The sequence below is a fragment of the Triticum aestivum genome, chromosome 3A, assembly GCF_018294505.1.
Source record: "Triticum aestivum cultivar Chinese Spring chromosome 3A, IWGSC CS RefSeq v2.1, whole genome shotgun sequence".
In the NCBI taxonomy this organism is placed as follows: Eukaryota; Viridiplantae; Streptophyta; class Magnoliopsida; order Poales; family Poaceae; genus Triticum; species Triticum aestivum.
Window position 1 is genome coordinate 702,847,995 of NC_057800.1, and position 21,749 is coordinate 702,869,743.

Below are 21,749 nucleotides of genomic sequence, written 5' to 3' on the forward strand. Positions count from 1 at the left end.
CCTTGCTCATCTTCGTGAGGGCAACATTGTTCACTTTATTCCCTTTGAGGCTTGTGTTTTCAAATTTAGCGGGGAACTTGTATCGTTCGTGCAGCTTCGTGAAGAGGAGGTTGCGCAAATTCCCTCGGTCAAGATGCCTCAGGTTCTCGGTGTTGATCGAGACGGTGCTCCGGAGAATGCACCCGAGCTGAAGCGAGTACCCCTTGACTATTCGTTCGGGCGCCGTTGGATTCCCGTCGGAGTCCACTTCAGTAACTTCCTCCTTGAGGGTGCGGAGCACGGTCGGGCGCCGGTCCTTCCGTTGCCTCTTCGGTTGGCTGCCATCTGTACGTGCGCCGCCATCATCAGTGGTGGCATCCTCGGCGGCACCATCAGTGGTGGCATCAGTCGGGTCATCCTCGGCGGTACCATCAGTGGTCTCAGGATCGGTGGGGAAGGCGGCGTCCCCATACAAGTGAGGTTGTTCCTCCATCTCCTGGGACAGCTCCCAGAATGCCTTGCCGCCCGAACCCCCGGCCTCATCATTGTTGGCCATGTTTCTCTCTAAATAGGAACAAAGTTTGGTCAAACAGTTGGTTATTGTCAAGGAACAAGATCATGGTCTCATCATTTAGGGTTTGTCGACACCGAGGCATCCTAAAAGCTAAGCTTTTATCATTGAGGGTTTTTCGACGCCGAGGCACCCTAAAAGCCTAAGCTTTCATCATTTCGGTTTTTATCGACACCGAGGCACCCTAAATGCCATGCATTAGTCACAAGTACGCCGGGGCACTTGATCCTACTTAATTAACTACTAAGATACCCCGGCCCATGCATTAGTCACAAGTACCCCATATGTCCTATTTTTAGCAAAGTCATGCTAAAATTCATGGAAAATTTCAGCATGACCTTTGCTGAAAATAGGACATATGGAGTACCCGAATTTGCCGGAACGGAAGTTAATCGACATTCCGGCAAACTCAAGGGCCTCTCGGGGTACCTGCAAAATCATTATCCAATGAAGGAATTGTGCCGCACACTGCTGCCTCACACTGCTGCCAAAATCATTATCGACATGCTGAACTTGTATTTCACTCTGCATAGCTGAACAGTCTAACAACCAGAAATATATAACAAGAACTGCACTGCAACCAGAAAATTTAATCATGGAGATTACACTGAAAATATGGAATAAATTACACTGTAATTCTAGGGTATATTACACTGACAAATACACTCAAAATATGGGATAAATTGCACTATAATTCTGGGGTATATTACACTAAGAATTCATCAAAAGTTGCTGAGCTTACACTAAAATACATCTGCACTGCAGGGCTTGTACACACAAATTCAGTGAGATGATCTAACACTGACAAAATAAAGGAAACACCTACTGAACCAATACAGGGCTAAAAACACATGGGGATTACACTTAAAAACATCCTGTGAAAGGCACTAGAAAACCATATAGACACAGGAATAAAGCAGAGATGACTCATTAAATCTGATACACTGAGAAAACCCTAAACTAGGGAAACTAATCACCTGCAGCTAACCTACCAGGAGGTAACTGAACAAATTCAAGAACTACAATAGCAACACGAACCAATACAGAGATATGAAAGCACAAGTTACTAGCATTTGCCTAAAAACTACATAACTAGGATATGAAAGCACAAGTTACTAGCATTTTCCTAAAAACTACATAACTAGTGGACCAACTCTCTGTCTGTAACAAGAACTATAACTAAGAAGCTAGCACCAGATGCACTTGGGGATATACTAGTTATGCACTTCACATCCGGATGGCAATTACCTAGTGTTCTAAGCTAAAATTACCTAGTAAGTGCTCAATCAATAAGGTACAAGGTAAACTTAATTGACTTTCCAAATTGACAAGCGTAGACAGAGCATAAGCAAAGAGGTCAACTGCTAATATCTATTCAATGCAAATAGTAGACATCTGAGTTCTGGTGCTCATATTGGAACATCCAGAACACCAAAGGCATCTTCAAAGTGAAAATTCTTACCCCTACACAACTATTCGGCATAATCAGAATTCAAAAGTAACATTCTTCGATATAGATCATGGGTGCTCGGGGGAAAGTAGCACAAACAGACAATGCAAACAACCAATCAACTAGTGAAGCCAATCAAGAACCTAGAGATATAGCTAGCAAACTGAGAAGCACATGCAGAGCAAAAGCGAAAAGGTTACATGTTCACTGCGAAATAATAGATGCGTGAGTTCCAGTGCCCATATATGAAAAATCTTGAGCAGCAAAGGGCATCATCATCAAAGTGAAACTCTTAAGCCCTACATAGTTATGCAGCCTTGATCACACATGACATTACTGGATTTAGATCTATTGTAGTAAATATAAGTACTTGGATGCTCAGATTTAAAGTAAAGTGCACGAGCAGGCAATGCAAACACACAATCAATTGGTGAAAACCATCGACAACCTTGGGACAAATACGATGCATCAAACCTAGATAATCAGTGGACCAATTCTAAGTATGTATCAAGAACTATAGCTAGGAAGTTAGCAACTGTTGAACTTGGGGATATACTAATCATGAACAATCTCTCCTGGTCGGTCCAACTCAGAAATCATACCATTGTCCAAAACTGCTTAATAGATTCAGATCATCTAATTGTGAATCATGTGATTTGGGGTTTCAATTTCAGATCATCTTTTACTTATCAACAAGATTGCAATAGTTGCAGACACCTCACACTAACAGTTTCAGACTTGAATAGATTCAGATAACTAAGAAGAACATATCCGGAGGAGGGAGGGAGGATGGGGTGCATTACCCTAATGTGCTAAACGACGTAAGCGTGTGCACGCGAGGGGGAGAGGGGGAGAGGAGGAGGGGGAGCTCACGGTGGCCGTAGGGATAGGGCAGTGGGGCGCGGGGAGGATGTCGGGGACGACGACGACGCAGGGGAGGAGGCGACGAGGTCCGGGTGGTGGTGGTGCTCCGGCGATGGTGGTGTGGACGGGGCGGCGTCCGGGCCGCCGGCGACGAGGGCGGCGGGGTGATGGCGTCCAACAAGGTGGGGCGACGGGGAGAGCGGCGCCGACGTCGGGGCCTCAGGCGGCGGTGGTTGGAGACGTCGTGGCGGGGTCGAGGCGGCGTCGGGGCGGCGTCGAGGTGGCGGGGCAGCGTTGAGGCGGCAGGGCGGGGGCATCGGGAGAGGAGAGGGGAAGGGGATCGAGGGCGAGGGCGAGGGAGAGAGAGGGGATAGGTTTGGGCCAAGGTGGAAATATGGATGGGGGCGGCACAATACTAATGGCGACCTCACCCTGGTGCGCTATTAGTACATCCATACTAATGGCGCACCTCACCCTGGTGCGCCATAAGTACATCCATACTAATGGCGCACCTCACCACGGTGCGCCATTAGTATTTGTGTTTAAATATGTTCAAACTTGTTTGATAAGACAGTAATAATTTTTTATAAGACAGTAGTAATTTTTTTTATAAGATGGCTACTGCAGCAGTAATATTTTTTTTATAAGACAGTAATAATTTTTTAAAAAATATCATCAAACAGTAATGCCGGTGGAGCGGGGGAGGGTGCGCGGGGTGCGGGGGGTAGGCGACGGTGGTTGAGTAGGGGAGGGTGCGGGGGGTCGGCGGCGGCGGTTGAGTAGGGGAATCGAGGGTGCGGGGGGTCGGCGGTGGCGGCCGGTGGACCGGGGGGTGCTCGGCGGCGAGGGGGACCGGATCTGGCGAGGTGGGATAGCGATCGAGATGGAGGGGGATCGAGATCGAGTGTCCATGAAATTTAAAAATATTCATGATAGTTCAAAAAGTGCCCATGAAATACAATCGAGAAATGAAGGCTATGATTTAAATACAATCGATCTTAGCTAGCTATCTGTTCACAATGTTCTTGCCCTTCTTTTTCGCAAATGGAGTTCTTCTGTGGAACAGACGTCCTTTAGGTAGGGTGGTCCTGCTTCTTCTTGTGGTGTATGGCACTACATCGTCATCATCATGTTCCATCTTCGGGTCATCGTACTTGTCGAAGTCTTGCTCATCGGCGACTCCATCCATTCCGATGATCTTCCTTTTGCCTCTCCTCACGACAACACGACTGGGCTTTGACGGGTCGGTAATGAAGAAGCATTGGTCCACTTGGGAAGCCAGTACCCATGGCTCATTTTTTGCGTTGGCGTTTGCGCCCGCGGTCTTGGATTTGGCTCCAGGTATAACCATGATGGTGAAATACCGGTCTTCTTTTAGGACGCTCTTGGCCCATCTGACACGGAACATCGAGACCTTCTCTCCAGCGTAGCTCAGCTCATAGATCTCCTTGACCCTTCCGTAGTATCTGTCCTTGTCGTTACCGGTGTAGGATTCCATCGTTACCCCAGAGTTCTGATAACCATCGCTCTTCATGTCCTTGTCCTCGGTGTAGAATGTGTAGTCGTTGATATCGTACGCCTCATAGGTCATCAGGTTGTGCTCGGCGCCCTGTGACAAGGAGAATATGAGTTTTTCTTCCCCGGAAGAATCCTCATGTAAAGGGTACGACAGAAGCTTCTCCTTGAACCAACGCGTGAAACATGAGTTGTGATCTTTGAGTATATCTCCGTCCTTCCTCTGTTGGCCTCGGTTATTGTACGTCTTCTTAATAAAGGTTTTGTGCTCTACCACCCAAGGATCGACCACGTCTATGTGTTGTAGCGCGACTAGGTTTGCTCTTTCAAAGTCGGCGAGTCGACCGTCGAAGTCGACATGCATTTCGTGGCGACCCTCACGGTGACCCCATCCAGCGAGCCTGCGGAGGTGCCTGTTGACGGGCAGACCAACGGGGTTCTCGATGCCTAGATAATTCGTGCAGTAGGAGATGCACTCTTCGATCAGAAAGCCCCTGGCTGTGCTTCCCTCTGGACGTGACATGTTGCGAACGTATCCTTTGATGACACCATTCATCCTTTCGAACGGCATCATGCTATGCAGGAACGTCGGCCCGAGTTGGATGATATCGTCCACGATATGGACCAGCAGATCCACCATAACGTCGAAGAATGCGGGCGGGAAGTACATCTCAAGCTCGCATAGTATCACCACGATCTCTTCCTGTAGCCTTCTGAGTTGCCTCACGCCAACAGACTTCCGAGAGATGACGTCGAAAAAGTTGCATAGGCCAAATAGGGTTTCACGGACGTGCGCATCCATGATCCCACGGATTGCAACTGGAAGTATCTGCGTCATCGGCACATGACAGTCGTGAGACTTCATCCCGCTGAACTTCAGCTTCGCTGGTTCTAGGTATCTGTTTATCTTCCCCGCGTAACCGTAAGGAAGTTTTACTCCTACGAAGCAGGTGAAAAACTGCTCGATCTCCTCCCGACTTAGAGTGAAGCACGCGGGAGGGTAGTCATTTCCGGTCTTCTTGGCCTTTTTGCCTTTGCGACGACTTTCCGTGTCCTGCTTCGCCTCATCATCATCATCATCATCATCATCATCATCATCATATATAGCGTGAAGCTCCTGCCTGATGCCCATTGATTTCAAGTCTGCCCGTGCTTTCGGCCCATCTTTGGTCCTCTCTGGTATGTTGAGCAGGGTACCAAGCAGACTCTCGCACACGTTCTTCGTGATATGCATGACATCAAGGCTGTGAGGCACACGGTGGATCTTCCAGTACGGCAAGTCCCAGAAAACAGACCTCGTTTTCCATACCTTCAGCAGCGGCTCTGGCGCCTTTCGCTTATTTACCGGCTCTGGCGCCTTTTGCTTCTTTCCCGGCAGTGGGCAGTCTTTCCAATTTTTCAATAGCTCGTCTATTTCCCCGCCGCTCCTTGTACGCGGGCGTCCTCGGGGTTCGGTTTCAGCGTCGAACAGATCCTTGCGTTTTCTCCACGGGTCATCGTCGCGAAGCCACCTTCGATGTCCCATGAACACGGTTTTTGACGACCCGGGATCTCTATATAGCTGGCGATACATTGTGTCATCCATGCACCTGACGCATCTAGAAAATCCGTGGACCACCTGCCCCGCGACATATCCGTAACCGAGATAGTCGTGCACCATCGTGAGCAGCCCGCTCTCATAGGGAAATATTCTTTCTCTGCGGCGTCCCACGTATTGGCTGGCGTTTTCCACAGCATGTCAAGCTCCTCTTTCAGCAGCCCCAGATATAGATTGATGTCGTTCCCTGGTTGTTTCGGTCCTTCAATTAGCATGCTCATGTGAATGTACTTCCTCTTCATGCACAACCAGGGGGAAGGTTGTACATCCACACAAACACAGGCCAGGTGCTATGTGTGCTTCTCTGGCTGCCAAACGGATTGACTCCATCGGTGCTCGCGCCCAGCACGATGTTCCTTGGGTCGTTCCCAAATTCTGGGTCTTCGAAGTTCAACGCTTGCCACTGGCTCGCATCCGTAGGGTGACTCAGCATCTTGTCGTTTTTATCTATCTCCGGATCATTTGCGTCATCTTCTCACTTCTTCTCCTCCCTATCCGCGTGCCAACGCAGGAGCTTTGCTACCTTAGGGTCCGCGAAATACCGCTGCAGACGAGGAGTGATCGGAAAGTACCACACCACTTTTCGAGGAGCTTTCTTCCTCTTCTTGTATCGAGTGACGCCGCACACCGGACATATGGTAGACTCCGCGTGCTTGTCCCGATAAATGATGCAATTGTTCATGCACACATGGTATTTCACGTGCGGTAAATCCAAAGGACACACAATTTTCTTCGCCTCCTCCAAACTGGTCGGGCACTTGTTCCCCTTGGGAAGACGTTCGTGCCAGAATGACATGTTCTCGTCAAAGCATGCATCGGTCATTTTGTGTTTTACCTTCATCTCCAGAGCCATGAGCGTTACTTTCAGGCGGGTATCCTCGGGCCTGCATCCTTCATACAATGGAGTAACCGCGTCTAACTCAAGTTGATCCATCTTGGCTTTCTCTCGGGCGGCAGCTGTTGCGTTATCCGTCTGCTTGAGAAGCAGCTCTTGAATATGAGGGTCCTGCACTCAGCCCATCGATGGTCCAGCGTCGTCTGCTCCGCCGGCATCATCATCTTCATGATCATGCCCGTCGTCTGCTCCGGCATCTTCCTCATCATCATGTCCTGCATCTTCTACATGATGACTGTGTACAGCATCACCGTCGTGATCATCTCCTGGGGATTCTTCGTCTTCTCGCCCGCCCGAGCCGTGGTGGTTGTCTTGCTGCCCTTCCTCATTTCTTGTCCGGCCCCCATGCACGACTTCGTAGTCATCTTCATCACCTTGCCACCGATAGCCATCCATGAAACCACGCAAGAGCAGGTGGTCCCGCACCTTCCCGGATTCCGGGTCCGCAATAAGGCTCTTTAGCTTGCATCTTCGACACGGACATCTTATCTCTGTCTCGTTCTTTTGAAGCATCTCGGCCTTCGCGGACCTCAAAAACCTATTCACGATGCCGTCGGTCATCGTGCGGACCATGGTCGCCTGCGGGGTAGAGCAAAACGATATTTTAGAACCAAGAAAAAATTTGGCATGACTTTCCCTAAAAATAGGACCAAAAAGAATGCTTAATGCCAAAATTCTCGCCGAAACGGAAATGAATCAACATTCCGGCAAAATATTGGCAACTATCGCATTTCAAATACCGGTACACCTCCAAACACAAACACATATGCAACACCACAAACATATGCAACACCACGAACATACATAGATCTAGCTAGGCCATAAAAAGTGCATGTGCACATTGTTGTAGGTAGAACAACATAAATATAGCTTCCCCCCTTACTTACCTATCAAAACAAGGTAATTTAACCACTTAAATCGAATGAATCTATGGTGGAAATGAGGTGAAAAAGAGGAGGCACCCGAGACAAGGAGGAGGTGGAGAGAATGAAGTGGGGAGAAAGTGAGTGTGGGTAGGAGAGGCTGTCCAAAATATCTTGTTGCTGCCCACTTACTAATGGCGCACCAACTCTAAATGCGCCATTAGTAGTTTTGCAAAAAAACATACTAATGGCGCACTGTGGAACAGTGCGCCATTGCTAGTTTAAACTAGTAATGGCGCACGGTCGAACAGTGCGCCATTAGTAGTTTTGCAAAAAAAAAGGAATAAAAAATATAATAAAAAACAACATTAGTGGTGCACTTTCCGACAGGTGCGCCATTACTAGTTACAACTAGTAATGGCGCACTGTGTCTGGATGCGCCATTAGTATGTTTGGACAGGCGCACTAGTTCAAAAAAAATTTGATACTAATGGCGCACCCTGGGCCAGGTGCGCCATTAGTAGTTTCAGCTCTAATGGCGTATCAGAAGGTGGTGCGCCATTAGTATATACTAATGGCGCACCGCTTGCCTGGTGCTCTATTAGTGTCAATCCCATCTATAGCCCTTTTTCTAGTAGTGTCTGAGCGACACCACATAAAGGGCTTATAAATAATTGAAATAACAAGCATGCCACAGTCGGGCGTCTGAGCGACACCACATAAAGGGCTTATAAATAATTGAAATAACAAGCATGCCACAGTCGGGCGTCTGAGCGACACCACATAAAGGGCTTTATAAGTAAATGAAAATAACAAGCATGCCACAGTTGGGCGTCTCAGCGACACCGCATAAAGGGCTTATATATAAAAATAATCACATTGAATATCTAGGAGGTAGAACCGTCCCAGGGATACTCATTAATTTTAAATAATACAAATGATTAGTCCATAATAATAATCATAATCATCATATGTCACAGGTCATAATCAATGTTCTGGTTTAGTAGTTTCTCCTCCGAAGACCGACACTAAGACCGTTACCCATCCCAGACTGTAGTCCTTAACCATGGACACGGTTATTCGAATAGGTATAATCTCTGCAGAGGGTTTACTCTTTACCCATGAGTAACGGATTCCTTTAGTCCATCGGGACTAATTCCATCTACGGTCTTTTAATTGAAAACCCACCTAACCGCACACACCAGCCAAACTCACTGGTGTCTGGAGTCACCCTTGACACCCGTTAAGCAAAACTCTAAGTGGGGAGGCTACAACCTCGACTTAGCATGGGATCACAAAATTTATACCGCGCGCAAACTGGGGGAGCTACCCCCTTTGGCTACAACCGAAAACACCCATGCCCCCGGACCAGGTGGCATGCCTACCGGAGGCCTCCGGTATCTTCCACCATGGCCTCTCTGTACAGTGTGTGCTAGGAAAGGGGTCGAAACCTTACTGAACCGTACCCTACCTGTGGCAGGGACAAGTGGTAGTACGAAACAAGTATGGGGGTTACCGGAACAAGACTCGATCTATGGTCGAATCAGGAGGTTTAAGTATTTCCTGCATGGTTAGCATAACAAATATGTTTCAACCAACAGACAAAGTCACCACTCGTCATGCCTCACTTTGCCGTACTGGACACAACCGTCTCAACGAAGACCGGAGACAAGCTCGTGTCTACCCAAGATAGAGGCTCTCCCGACTTTCTCCCGGTAGGCAAGAAAGGTATACGAGGGTGTCTACTATCACAATATATCGAATGCCAACAACACAGAATTCAGCAATATGCACTTATGAGTATAATCATATCATCACATGAAATAACGGAAACTTCGTGTCGAGGTGGTGTTGCGATCGTATCAAACAACACACAATAATATTATGCCAGGGTTCAAAAATGCTTGCCTTCAAGGTGTGGTGAGGTGAGGTGCTCTCCAAAACTTTTGAAAGTTTTCTTCTCCCTCTCCAAATTCCTATTTTAAATAAATTACATTAACACATACTTTAAAAACAGTACAAAAATGTTGTTTGGAAAATTTTGAAATAAATATGAAAATAAACTAGACCAAATTTGAGGAACAACATAAAAAGAATCAAGTCATTTGGACTTATATTTAAAAAGATAAGCCCAGTCAAAGTTTAGTCAAAGTTCAGTTTTTTAAATAAAACAGAAAAAGGAAAACGGTTCGCCTGGAATACGTCTTCTGTGAGTGGTCGCGTACTTACCGGAAATACGCTTCCACAAGAGGAAAACACATCGGACGGGTTGCGCCACTAGTGGCTTGGGTTGGCTCACCGACAGGTCACTAGTAGAAAACAAGGCTTTGGTCCAGGCCGGGTCAGCCCATTAGTCCCGGTTCAGTCCAGAACCAGGACCAATGTGGGCATTGGTCCCGGTTCGTGAGACCAGGGGGCCGGCCGGGCCACGTGGGCCATTGGTCCCGGTTCATCTGGACCTTTTGGTCCTGGTTGGTGGGATGAACCGGGACCAATGGGCCTCGCTCCTGGCCCACCACCATTGGTCCCGGTTCATGGCTTGAACCGGGACCAAAGGCTCCCTTTTAGTCCCGGCTCATGCCACCAACCGGGACCAATGAGGTGCCTATATATACCCCTCGCTCGTGAGTAGAGCACCCCAGTGCTCTGTTTTCTCTGGCCGAGGGGGAGAGGGCTTGGTGGTGCTCTAGCTCACCTCCTATGCACACAAGGTGTTCGATGGAATGCCCGAGCCACACTAATTAAGCTTTCTCCTCTCCAAGATCGACCTCCAAGCTCCATTTTCCATAATATTTGTCTAGGTTTAGCGGTCCGTCACGCCCCGTCCCCGTCTTCACCGCCGTCGATCATCCGCGCCGAGCTCATCGCCGGCACCACCGTGGTGAGCCTCTTGTTCTTATCTTCTTTCTGAAAGGAAAAATATTCTTACTTGTATGTTTACATAGATACTTGTATTATTTTCTTACTTTTATTATTGCATCTGATATAGTGCGATGGTTTTGGTATCCGCCCCCGTCGGCCCTCGTCCTGTCTATGATTCGGATGTGGTATATATATTATCTTTATAACTATGGTTCATTTATTGTTTATGAAAATTATGCCGACCAACGTGACAAATTTTATTTATGAAGGATGTATGTGAATCGGAAATGCCAACCGACCCTATTGTCGAGAGGTTAAATTTAGTTGAAGAAGAAAACAATTTGTTGAAGGAAAAAATAAAAATATTGAGGAGGAGAAGATGATATTGGAGTTGCATGTTGCGGATGTCGTCGATGATCACAAGATCAAGATGGATGCAATGCGCTTGAAGATTAGAAAGATTAGAAAATATGCCATGCATACCGAGGCTTGGTATCATTATGCTGTTGGATCAATTGTTACCTTGGTTGCGATTATGATCGCATTTGTTTTCGCATTGAAATGTTTTACATAGTTTCAATGTATGGTTTAATTAATTAGATGCTCTGGGGAGCTATATCTTTTTAGATGAGAACTATGTATGCACTTTGGTTTTAATGTGATGATGAACTTCTATTAATTTGGACACTTAATTATATATAATGCACGCAGATGAACCGGCAATGGATGTACGGTGACAGACACACCTCCGAGTACATTAAGGGCGTGCATGAGTTTCTCGATGCGGCTGAGGCAAACAAGTAGAATGGTTTTATGTGTTGTCCATGCACTGAATCTGGGAATACGAGGTCTTACTCTAACCGGAAAATCCTTCACTCCCACCTGCTTTACAAGGGTTTCATGCCACACTATAATGTTTGGACGAGGCACGGAGAAATAGTGGTTATGATGGAAGACAGCGAAGAAGAAGAGTACGATGACAACTATGTGCCCCCTGAATACGGTGATGCTGCAACGGGGGGAGCTGGTGAAGATCAAGAGGAACCAGACGATGTGCCCAATGATTCTGCAACGGGTGAAGCTGCCGAAGATCAAGAGGAACTAGACGATGTGCCCGATGATGATGATCTCCGCCGGGTCATTGTCAATGCAAGGACGCAATGCGAAAGTCAAAAGGAGAAGCTGAAGTTCGATCGCATGTTAGAGGATCACAAAAAAGGGTTATACCCCAATTGCGAAGATGGCAACACAAAGCTCGGTACCATACTGGAATTGCTGCAGTGGAAGGCAGAGAATGCTGTGGCTGACAAAGGATTTGAGAAGCTACTGAAAATATTGAAGAAGAAGCTTCCAAAGGATAACGAATTGCCCGACAGTACATATGCAGCAAAGAAGGTCGTATGCCCTCTAGGATTGGAGGTGGAGAAGATACATGCATGCCCTAATGACTGCATCCTCTACCACGGTGCATACAAGGATCTGAATGCATGCCCGTATGCGGTGCATTGCGGTATAAGATCAGACGAGATGACCCTGGTGATGTTGACGGCGAGCCCCCCAGGAAGAGGGTTCCTGCGAAGGTGATGTGGTATGCTCCTATAATACCACGGTTGAAATGTCTATTCAGAAACGAAGAGCATGCCAAGTTGTTGCGATGGCACAGTGAGAACCGAAAGAAAGATGGGAAGTTGAGAGCACCCGCTGACGGGTCGCAGTGGAGAAAAATCGAGAGAAAGTACTGGGATGAGTTTGCAAAGGACCCAAGGAATGTATGGTTTGCTTTAAGCGCGGATGGCATTAATACTTTCGGGGAGCAGGGCAGCAATCACATCACCTGGCCCGTGACTCTATGTATGTATAACCTTCCTCCTTGGATGTGCATAAAGCGGAAGTTCATTATGATGCTAGTTCTCATCCAAGGCCCTAAGCAACCCGGCAACGAAATTGATGTGTACCTAAGGACATTAGTTGAAGAACTTTTACAGCTATAAAATGGAAACGATGTACGTACGTGGGATGAGCACAGACAGGAGGAATTTAAACTTAAGGCGTTGCTGTTCGTGACCATCAATGATTGGCCCACTCTCAGTAACCTTTCAGGACAGATAAACAAAGGATACCACGCATGCACGCACTGTTTAGATGACACTGAAAGTATATACCTGGACAAATGCAGGAAGAATGTGTACCTGGGCCATCGTCGATTTCTTCCGACCAACCATCAATATCGAAAGAAAGGCAAGCATTTCAAAGGCGAGGCAAATCACCGGAAGAAGCCCGCCATGCGTACCAGTGATCACGTACTTGCTATGGTCAATGATTTACACTACGTAATCTTTGGAAAGGGTCCCGGTGGACTAGCTGTTCCGAACTATGCTGAGGGACACGCACCCATGTGGAAGAAGAAATCTAAATTCTGGGACCTACCCTACTGGAAAGACCTAGAGGTCCGCTCCTCAATCAACGTGAAGCACGTGACGAAGAACCTTTGTGTGAACCTGCTAGGCTTCTTTGGAAAAGATACACCTGAGGCATGGGAGGACCTGCAACGTTTGCACGAAAAAGACGGCAAGCCTCCGAAGCAGTATAAAGGTCCTGCCAGCTACGCTCTTACGAAAGAAGAGAAAGAAATATTCTTTGAATGCCTGCTCAGTATGAAGGTCACGACTGGCTTCTCGTCGAATATAAAGGGAATAATAAATATGCCAGAGAAAAAGTTTCAGAACCTAAAGTCTCATGACTGCCACGTGATTATGACGCAACTGCTTCCGGTTGCATTGAGGGGGCTTCTACCGGAAAACGTCCGATTATCCATTGTGAAAGAAATCTTCACAATGACGAAGAACCTTTGTGTGAACCTGCTAGGCTTCTTTGGAAAAGATACACCTGAGGCATGGGAGGACCTGCAACGTTTGCACGAAAAAGACGGCAAGCCTCCGAAGCAGTATAAAGGTCCTGCCAGCTACGCTCTTACGAAAGAAGAGAAAGAAATCTTCTTTGAATGCCTGCTCAGTATGAAGGTCACGACTGGCTTCTCGTCGAATATAAAGGGAATAATAAATATGCCAGAGAAAAAGTTTCAGAACCTAAAGTCTCATGACTGCCACGTGATTATGACGCAACTGCTTCCGGTTGCATTGAGGGGGCTTCTACCGGAAAACGTCCGATTATCCATTGTGAAGCTATGTGCATTGCTCAATGCAATCTCTCAGAAGGTGATCGATCCAGAAATTGTACCAAGGCTAAGGAGAGATGTGGCGCAATGTCTTGTCAGTTTCGAGCTGGTGTTCCCACCATCCTTCTTCAATATCATGATGCACGTCCTAGTTCATCTTTGAGAGGTTCCCCTTTGAGAGGTTCATGGGAGTCCTAAAGAAATATGTCCATAACCGCGCTAGGCCAGAAGGAAACATCTCCATGGGCCATCAAACAGAGGATATTATCGGGTTTTGTGTTAAGTTCATTCCTGGCCTTAAGAAGATAGGTCTCCCTAAATTGCGGTATGAGGGGAGACTGACTGGAAAAGGCACTCTTGGAAGAGACTCAATAATATGCAGGGACGGATATTCTTGGTCTCAAGCACACCACACAGTTCTACAGAACTCTACCTTGGTAACCCCGTGTGTCGATGAACACAAGAACATTCTACGCTCCAAACACCCAGAGCAGTGCGACGACTGGATTACATGTGAACACATCAGGACTTTTAGCAGTTGGTTGGAAACACGTCTCAAAGGTGACAACACTGTTTGTGATGAGTTGTACTTGTTGTCCAGGGGACCATCTTTGACTGTATTGACTTACAAAGAATACGAGATAAATGGGAATACATTTTACACGATCGCCCAAGATCAAAAGAGTACCAACCAAAACAGCAGTGTCCGCTTTGATGCAGCAACCGAGAGAGGAAAGGACACATATTATGGTTACATAGTGGACATATGGGAACTTGACTACGGACCTAATTTTAAGGTCCCTTTGTTTAAGTGCAAATGGGTCAATCTGTTAGGCGGCGGGGTACAGGTAGACCCACAGTACAGAATGACAACAGTGGATCTGAAAAATCTTGGGTACACTGATGAACCGTTCGTCCTAGCCAATGATGTGGCACAGGTTATCTATGTGAAGGACATGTCTACCAAACCGAGAAAAAGAAAAGATAAGGAAGCGAATACATCATACGATGAGCCAAAGCGCCACATAGTTCTTTCAGGAAAAAGGGACATCCTGGGAGTGGACGGCAAGACAGACATGTCTGAAGATTATGAAAAGTTTCATGAAATTCCTCCCTTCAATGTCAAGGCTGACCCCAGCATCCTGATAAACAATGAAGATTATCCATGGTTACGGCGCAATAAGCAAATGACACAAGCGAAGAAAAAGTGAAGACTTTCTCCCGCAACTATTATGATGATACCATGCCAACTTTGTAACACACGAACGTGCTACCATTGTCCGTTTTGTACATGCACATGCTATGTGGGTGAAATTATGATACCATGCCAACTTTCAACTTTTTTAGAGTTCATTTGAAAAGCTTTCATGTCTTATGGTTTGGCCCTCATAATACCATGACCATTAGTCCCTGGCCCATGCCAACTTTCAACTTTCAACTTTCTAAAACTAATGGCACTAACAGAAAGTTTATAATTTTGCTCCTCGCCCCTGGCCCATGACCATTACTCCCGGTTTGTGCCACAAACCGGGACTAAAGGGTTGGTCCTCGTTGTGGGCAGAGTTTAGTCCCACCTCGCGAACCGACGGGGGCTCACACCGGTTTATAAGCCCTTCCCTCTCTGCCTTGTTGAGCTCCTCTCAAAGTGAAAATAGATGCCCTAATAGAGAAAAGTTTAACCTAAATTCATAGTGAATTTCTCTGAAATTCATAGAAATTTACTAGGAATTTAGGTTGAATTTTCTCTATAAGTGCATCTATTCTCATTTTTTAGTAAGTTAATCACAAACTTGTGATTCAAACAATTTTCAATGAATTCAAATTTTAACTATTCAAATTTGAAAACTAATGGCACTAACAGAAAGTTTATAATTTTTCTAAAACTAATGGCACTAACAGAAAGTTTATAATTTTGCTAACCTAAAAGCAAACAGAATTAAAAACTAAAGCAAAAAACAAAAGAAAATAAATAATGAAAAAACAAATTAAAAAACAGGAAAAAAACTATTTTTATAGTAAAGTTAATCACAAAATAAAATAAATAAAGCAATAAAGAAAACAAAAAAAATAAAAAAGTGTTTTCAAATTTGAAAACTAATGGCACTAACAGAAAGTTTATAATTTTTCTAAAACTAAAAGCAAAAAGAATAAAAAATAAAGAAAAAACAAAAGAAAATAAATAATGCAGAAAACAAAACAAAAAAACTGAAAAAATAGCAACAATAAGTATTTTGTTGTAAGTAGAAACAAAATATAATAAATAAAGCAACAGAAAGTTTATAATTTCGCTAACCTAAAAGCAAAAAGAATTAAAAAATAAACCAAAAAACAAAAGAAAATAAATAATACAGAAAACAAAATAAAAAAACTGGAAAAAATAAAAATAGCAACAATAAGTATTTTGTTGTAAGTAGAAACAAAATAAAATAAATAAAGCAACAAAGAAAACAAAAAAAACAAAAAAAGTGTTTTCAAATTTGAAAACTAATGGCACTAACAGAAAGTTTATAATTTTTCTAAAACTAAAAGAAAAAAGAATTAAAAAATAAAGAAAAAAGAAAAGAAAATAAATTATGTAGAAAACAAAACAAAAAAACTGGAAGAAAAATTAAATATAGCAACAATAAGTATTTTGTTGTAAGTAGAAACAAAAAAACAAAAAAACAAAAAAAGTGCCACCTACTGGGCACCCACGGCCTGAATACGACTAGAAAGCCTACCATGGGCCAGGATTCAGGCCCGCGGGAGGCGCAGTAGGCCCACCGGCACACATTGCACGGTTAGGCCCGAAATCCTGCTTTAGAGAGGAGCTCGAGAGGGAAGGCGCACCGCACCTTATAAACAGGTGCGGCTCCCTCTCAACTAGCGAGGTGGGACTAAACATTTGGGCGAGGGGCAGCACAAGGCCTTTGGTCCCGGTTGGTGGCACCAACCGGGACTAAAGGGGGCATTGGTCACGGTTGGTGCCACGAACCGTGACCAATGCCCCTCTTTTGTCCCGGTTCGTGCCACCAACCGGGACCAAGGGCCTCCGCTTCCCGCCCTTTGGGCTGCTGAAAATTGGCCTTTGGTCCTGGTTGGTGGCACGAACCGGGATCATAGGTAGGCATTCATCCCGGTTCGTGCCACGAACCGGGACCAATGCTCTGGCTATATATACAACGCTTGGGAAATTTCCGCCAACTGCTCCCATTCCTCATCGTCGACGCCAATAGGCTGCCCCTCTCGCGTCGTCGCCGCCGCCGAGCCCTGCCCCTCGTCGTCGCCTCCGCCACCACCGAGCCCTTCCCCGACACCGTCAGGCTGCTCCACTTCGCCGTCCTCACCGCCGCCGTCGAGCCCTATCCCGACGCCTTCCCGGCCCGCTCCCACCGTGAGCCGCCGTACCGTTACCCTCCTCTCCTCCTCTCCCCCCCGCCGCGCCCTGCCGCCGCCACCAGCCGTGCTCTCTTGCCGCGCCCCAACGCCGCCGCCCGCCGTGCTCTGCCCCGACGATGCCACCTGACCGTGTTCCGCTTGCCGCGCCGCCGCCGGTTCGCCGCCGCCGCCCGCCGTGCTCTGCCTCGAAGCCGCCGCCTGGCCGCGCTCCGCTTGCCGCGCCGCCGCCGGTTTGCCGCCGCACCCCGCCTCCGCCGCCCGCCTCTGTTAGTTTTTTTTGAGATATGTATGCATGTGTGTAGTGTATATGTGTATGTATGTGTATGTGTGTGCAGTCTATATGTGTGTGCATGCAGATATGTATTAGTTTTTTTATTTAGGTTGTAATTAGTAGATATTAATTTTGTTCATATATGTATGGATGCATGTGGCTATGTATGTATGTATGTATCGGGTATGTCGTTGTCGATATACCCCCTACCAGATAACTTCGACATAAGGGGGGTCGATATACCCCCTCCCCGATAACTTCGACATGATGGGGGAAGGGGGTCGCCAAGGGTTCGAGGGTCACCGAGTGTTCGAGGGTTCGTGGGGGCGAGGGTCGGGAACTAACTAGGGTACAGGGTCGAGGGTTGCCAAGTGTTCGAGGGATCGAGGGGGCGAGGGTCTGGAACTAGCTAGGGTAGAGGGTCGAGGGTCGCCAAGTGTTCGAGGCGGCGAGGGTCGGGAAGAAGAGGAAAAAAAAGAGGAGAAGAAAACTTCTTCTCCTCTATTCTTTCTTCTTCTCCTCTTTTTTTCTTCTTCTTCCTCTTCTTTTTTTATCGGGAATGAGGGTGTTGATGATCACCGAGCGGTAGAGGAAACCCTAAATGGCAAGTATCGACGGTCCGAGGTACATGTGGCCATCGGTGTAGAACACTACATCCACGTCCCACAAGCGACGTGGGCATCCACAAGTGACGCCCACATCGCTTGTGGGACGTAGATGTAGTGTTCAACGCCGACGGCCACATATACCTCGCACCGTTCATACTTATTGCTATTTAGGGTTCCCATCGACGTCGAGGATAAAAAAAGAAGAGGAATAAAAGAATAAAAAGAGGAGAAGAAAGAATATATGAGAAGAACTTCTCCTCTATTCTTTCTTCTCCTCTCTTTTTTTCTTCTTCTTCCTCTTCTTTTTTTATCGAAACGAGGGTGTTGATGATAGCCGAGCGGTAGAGGAAACCCTAAATAGCAAGTATCGACGGTGCGAGGTACATGTGGCCATCGTTGTCGAATACTACATCCACATCCCACAAGCGACGTGGGCTGCCGAAAATTGGCCCTTTGGGCTGCCGAAAAAAGACCTTTGGTCCCGGTAGAGGAGAAACCCTAAATAGAAAGTATCGTCGGTGTGAGATACATGTACCGTCGGTGTCGGACACTACATCCACGTCCCACAAGTCGTGCGGGCTTCGACGCCCACGTCACTTGTGGGACGTGGATGTAGTGTCCGACACCGACAGCCACATGTCTCTCACACCCATGATACTTGCTATTTAGGGTTTCCTCTATCGTTCGGCGACCCTGACCCTCGACGACCCACGTTTCCGATAAAATAAATAGGAAGAAGAAGAAAAAAAAGAGAAGAAGAAGAAGAAGAAAAAAAGAGAAGACTTCTCTTTTTTTCTTCTTCTTCCTCTTTATTTTATCGGAAACGAGGGTCGTCGAGGGTTAGGGTCGCCGAACGATAGAGGAAACCCTAAATAGCAAGTATCGTGGGTGTGAGATACATGTGGCCGTCGGTGTCGGACACTACATCCACGTCCCACAAGTGGCGCGGGCTTCGACGCCCACGTCACTTGTCGAAGCCTACGTCACTTGTGGGACGTGGATGTAGTGTCCGACACCGACGGCCACATGTATCTCACACCCACGATACTTGCTGTTTAGGGTTTCCTCTACCGCTCGGTGACCCTCGATGACCCTCGTTCCCAATAAAAAAAAGAGGAAGAAGAAGAAAAAAAGAGGAGAAGAAAGAATAGAGGAGTTCTTACTCCTCTAGTCTTTCTTCTCCTCTCTTTTCTTCTTCCTCTTCTTTTTTTATCCTTGAACCCCAAACCCTAGAGAAGCAACATTGAGGCCACACCAAACCCTAGAGAAGCAGCGCCGAGGCCACTAATTAATATTAGTTCTACGTTTGCCACTAATATATCCATCTGTCACGTTTGAATAACAATTGCCATGTTTTAAATATTTGTAGAAACTATGGACACCGCCCGAGATGAAGTACAAGAACAGTTGTTGGGGGACATAATCGCACGAGGAAGTGATGCCGTCTACTCGTTGTTTCTCAATGACACCGATGGTCTGGAAGAAGCTGGCTATGATTATGATGGCTCCGGTGACCTAATGCCGGTGCAAGAAGGAGACCGTGAGGACGGCTCCAGTGACCCAATGCCGGTGCAAGAAGGAGACCGTGATGACGTCTCCGGTGACCGAACCGAGTCCGGCCAGGTATATATATTAGTTAAGCTTCTGCTGACTAGCTAATTGATGCATTCGTTGTTTTGGTATGTACACTTATTAATTAAGTCTTTGTTCTTTTTTCTAGCCCTCCGGATCGAGCACAACTTCGGTAAAGAGACGAGGCCCGAAGAAAAAGTTGAGCTCGGATGAAAAGTTTGAGATCATAGCAATCGCGCCCGACGACCAACCGATTGACCCCTCCGGACAAAGAGCGCATTTGTTACTCAGTGCGGGATTTTGGTTAGGGACAAGATCCCGATCAGCATCCATCAATGGTTTAAGCCGGCTACAGAAGACCCTGAGGTGTCTTATGTCAATGATATGCAGAAAAATGATCTTTGGACTGAGCTGAAGTCAAATTTCACCCTACCGCTAGAGGATAATCCAGAGAAGCCAGTTAAAGAGCAATTAATCAAGTCTTTTGCTCTTAAGAGGATGGCAGAACTATTCAAGAGGTGGAAGAAAGAGCTGAATAAGTTTGTCGAAAATAATGAGACACCAGAATTCAAGGGCAGATATGAGAAGATCAGAGATCACTGCCCGCATTTGTGGCCCACAAGACATCGGAAAAGAGTAAGAAGATGTCGGCGACAAACAAGCAAAATGCTGCGAAGAAGAAGCATCACCATCGCACGGGGTCAGGTGGCTACCTCGTAGCCCGGCCTTAGTGGGCCAAGACTGAGAATGATCTGGTTGATAAAGGGATCGAACCAGGGATAATTAACTGGCCAGACCGTTGCCGGACTTGGTTCTTCGGGGCTGGCGGAACCTTGGACCCTGTAACAGGGAAGTGCATTTGGACGAACGATCAAATGGACATACCAGTCAGGAAGCTTCAGCAGTATATCGAAGCAGCGCATCAAGGGACGTTCTTTCCAGACAAAGAGAACGACAAGCTCACAATGGCCCTCGGGAATCCTGAGCACCCTGGACGGACACGAGGCACGCCAGGCTCCATTCCGTGGAAGGTTGGGTTTCCGGACGCAGGCGGTTACAAATCCCATGAGAGGAGGAAAAAAGTGCAGCAGACCCAAATGCAGGCGCTGCAAGCAAGGGTACAAGCGATAGAGGAACGAGAAGCAAATCGCAGCAAATGTACTGCCGAAGCTTCCCCCGAAGCTACACCGCCATATCAGCGGAGAAGCAGTGTGGCTTCCACCGAGCTGCTTCAGCCAGAGCATGCCTTGACGGCTCCTGCCAGCTATCTCGTGGATGCTATCACGGAGTCTCAAAATTGCCACCTTATGACGCAATGGATGAATTTGAAGGTCAAGGCGGATGTTGGCTCTGTTCATCCTACTGAACCCGACGCAACTTTTCACTGCCGGCCGATTCTAGAAGGATATGCTAGGGTGATGGTGGATGAAATAATAACAGAGGGATTTGAGGACCTCCAGCTTGACCACCCTACCGGTGAAGGGGATACTAGGCTGGGGTCTGCTCTAAAGACTCCATGCCTATGGCGGAAGGAGCTCATCAACCTTCTGAACTGGACGCCTCCGCCTCCTCCTCCTCCTCCGACAAGTCAGGGCACTCCGCCTCCTCCACCGCCTCCTCCTCCGGCGAGTCAGGGCACTCCGCCTCCTCCACCGCCTCCTCCTCCGGCGAGTGACGATCAGGGCACTCGACCGGCTCCTTCTCCAGCGAGTGGCGGCACTCCGCCTCCTTCTACGCCTGCGCTGATGCGCCCAAGCAGCCAGACTCCTCCTTCTCCGCCTCGCCAGCAAGGACGGAAGAGACCTGCCGCCGCTCCGGCTACTCCAGCGCATCGTAGTCCTTCACCTCCGTCTCGTAAGCAAGTAAAGAAGACAACCGCTCCGTCTGCTCGGCCGGCGTCTAGCAGTACAGCCAGAGGCGGGAGGACATACAGATTCGGTCCTTCTCTAAAGACTCCAGAGAAGTTACCATACGAGAGGACCCCGGAGGAGAACGCCGAGATCGCGCGAACCGAAGTGGATGACTGGTTTCAAGGGTTGAAAGCAAAGAGACATCCACCTCCGGAGGAGAAGGTAGATCCGGTGAAAGCGAAGCGCACTCTGGCTGCCCTGACAAAACCACCCAAGTCTCCGCCGAAAGGAAACTATGA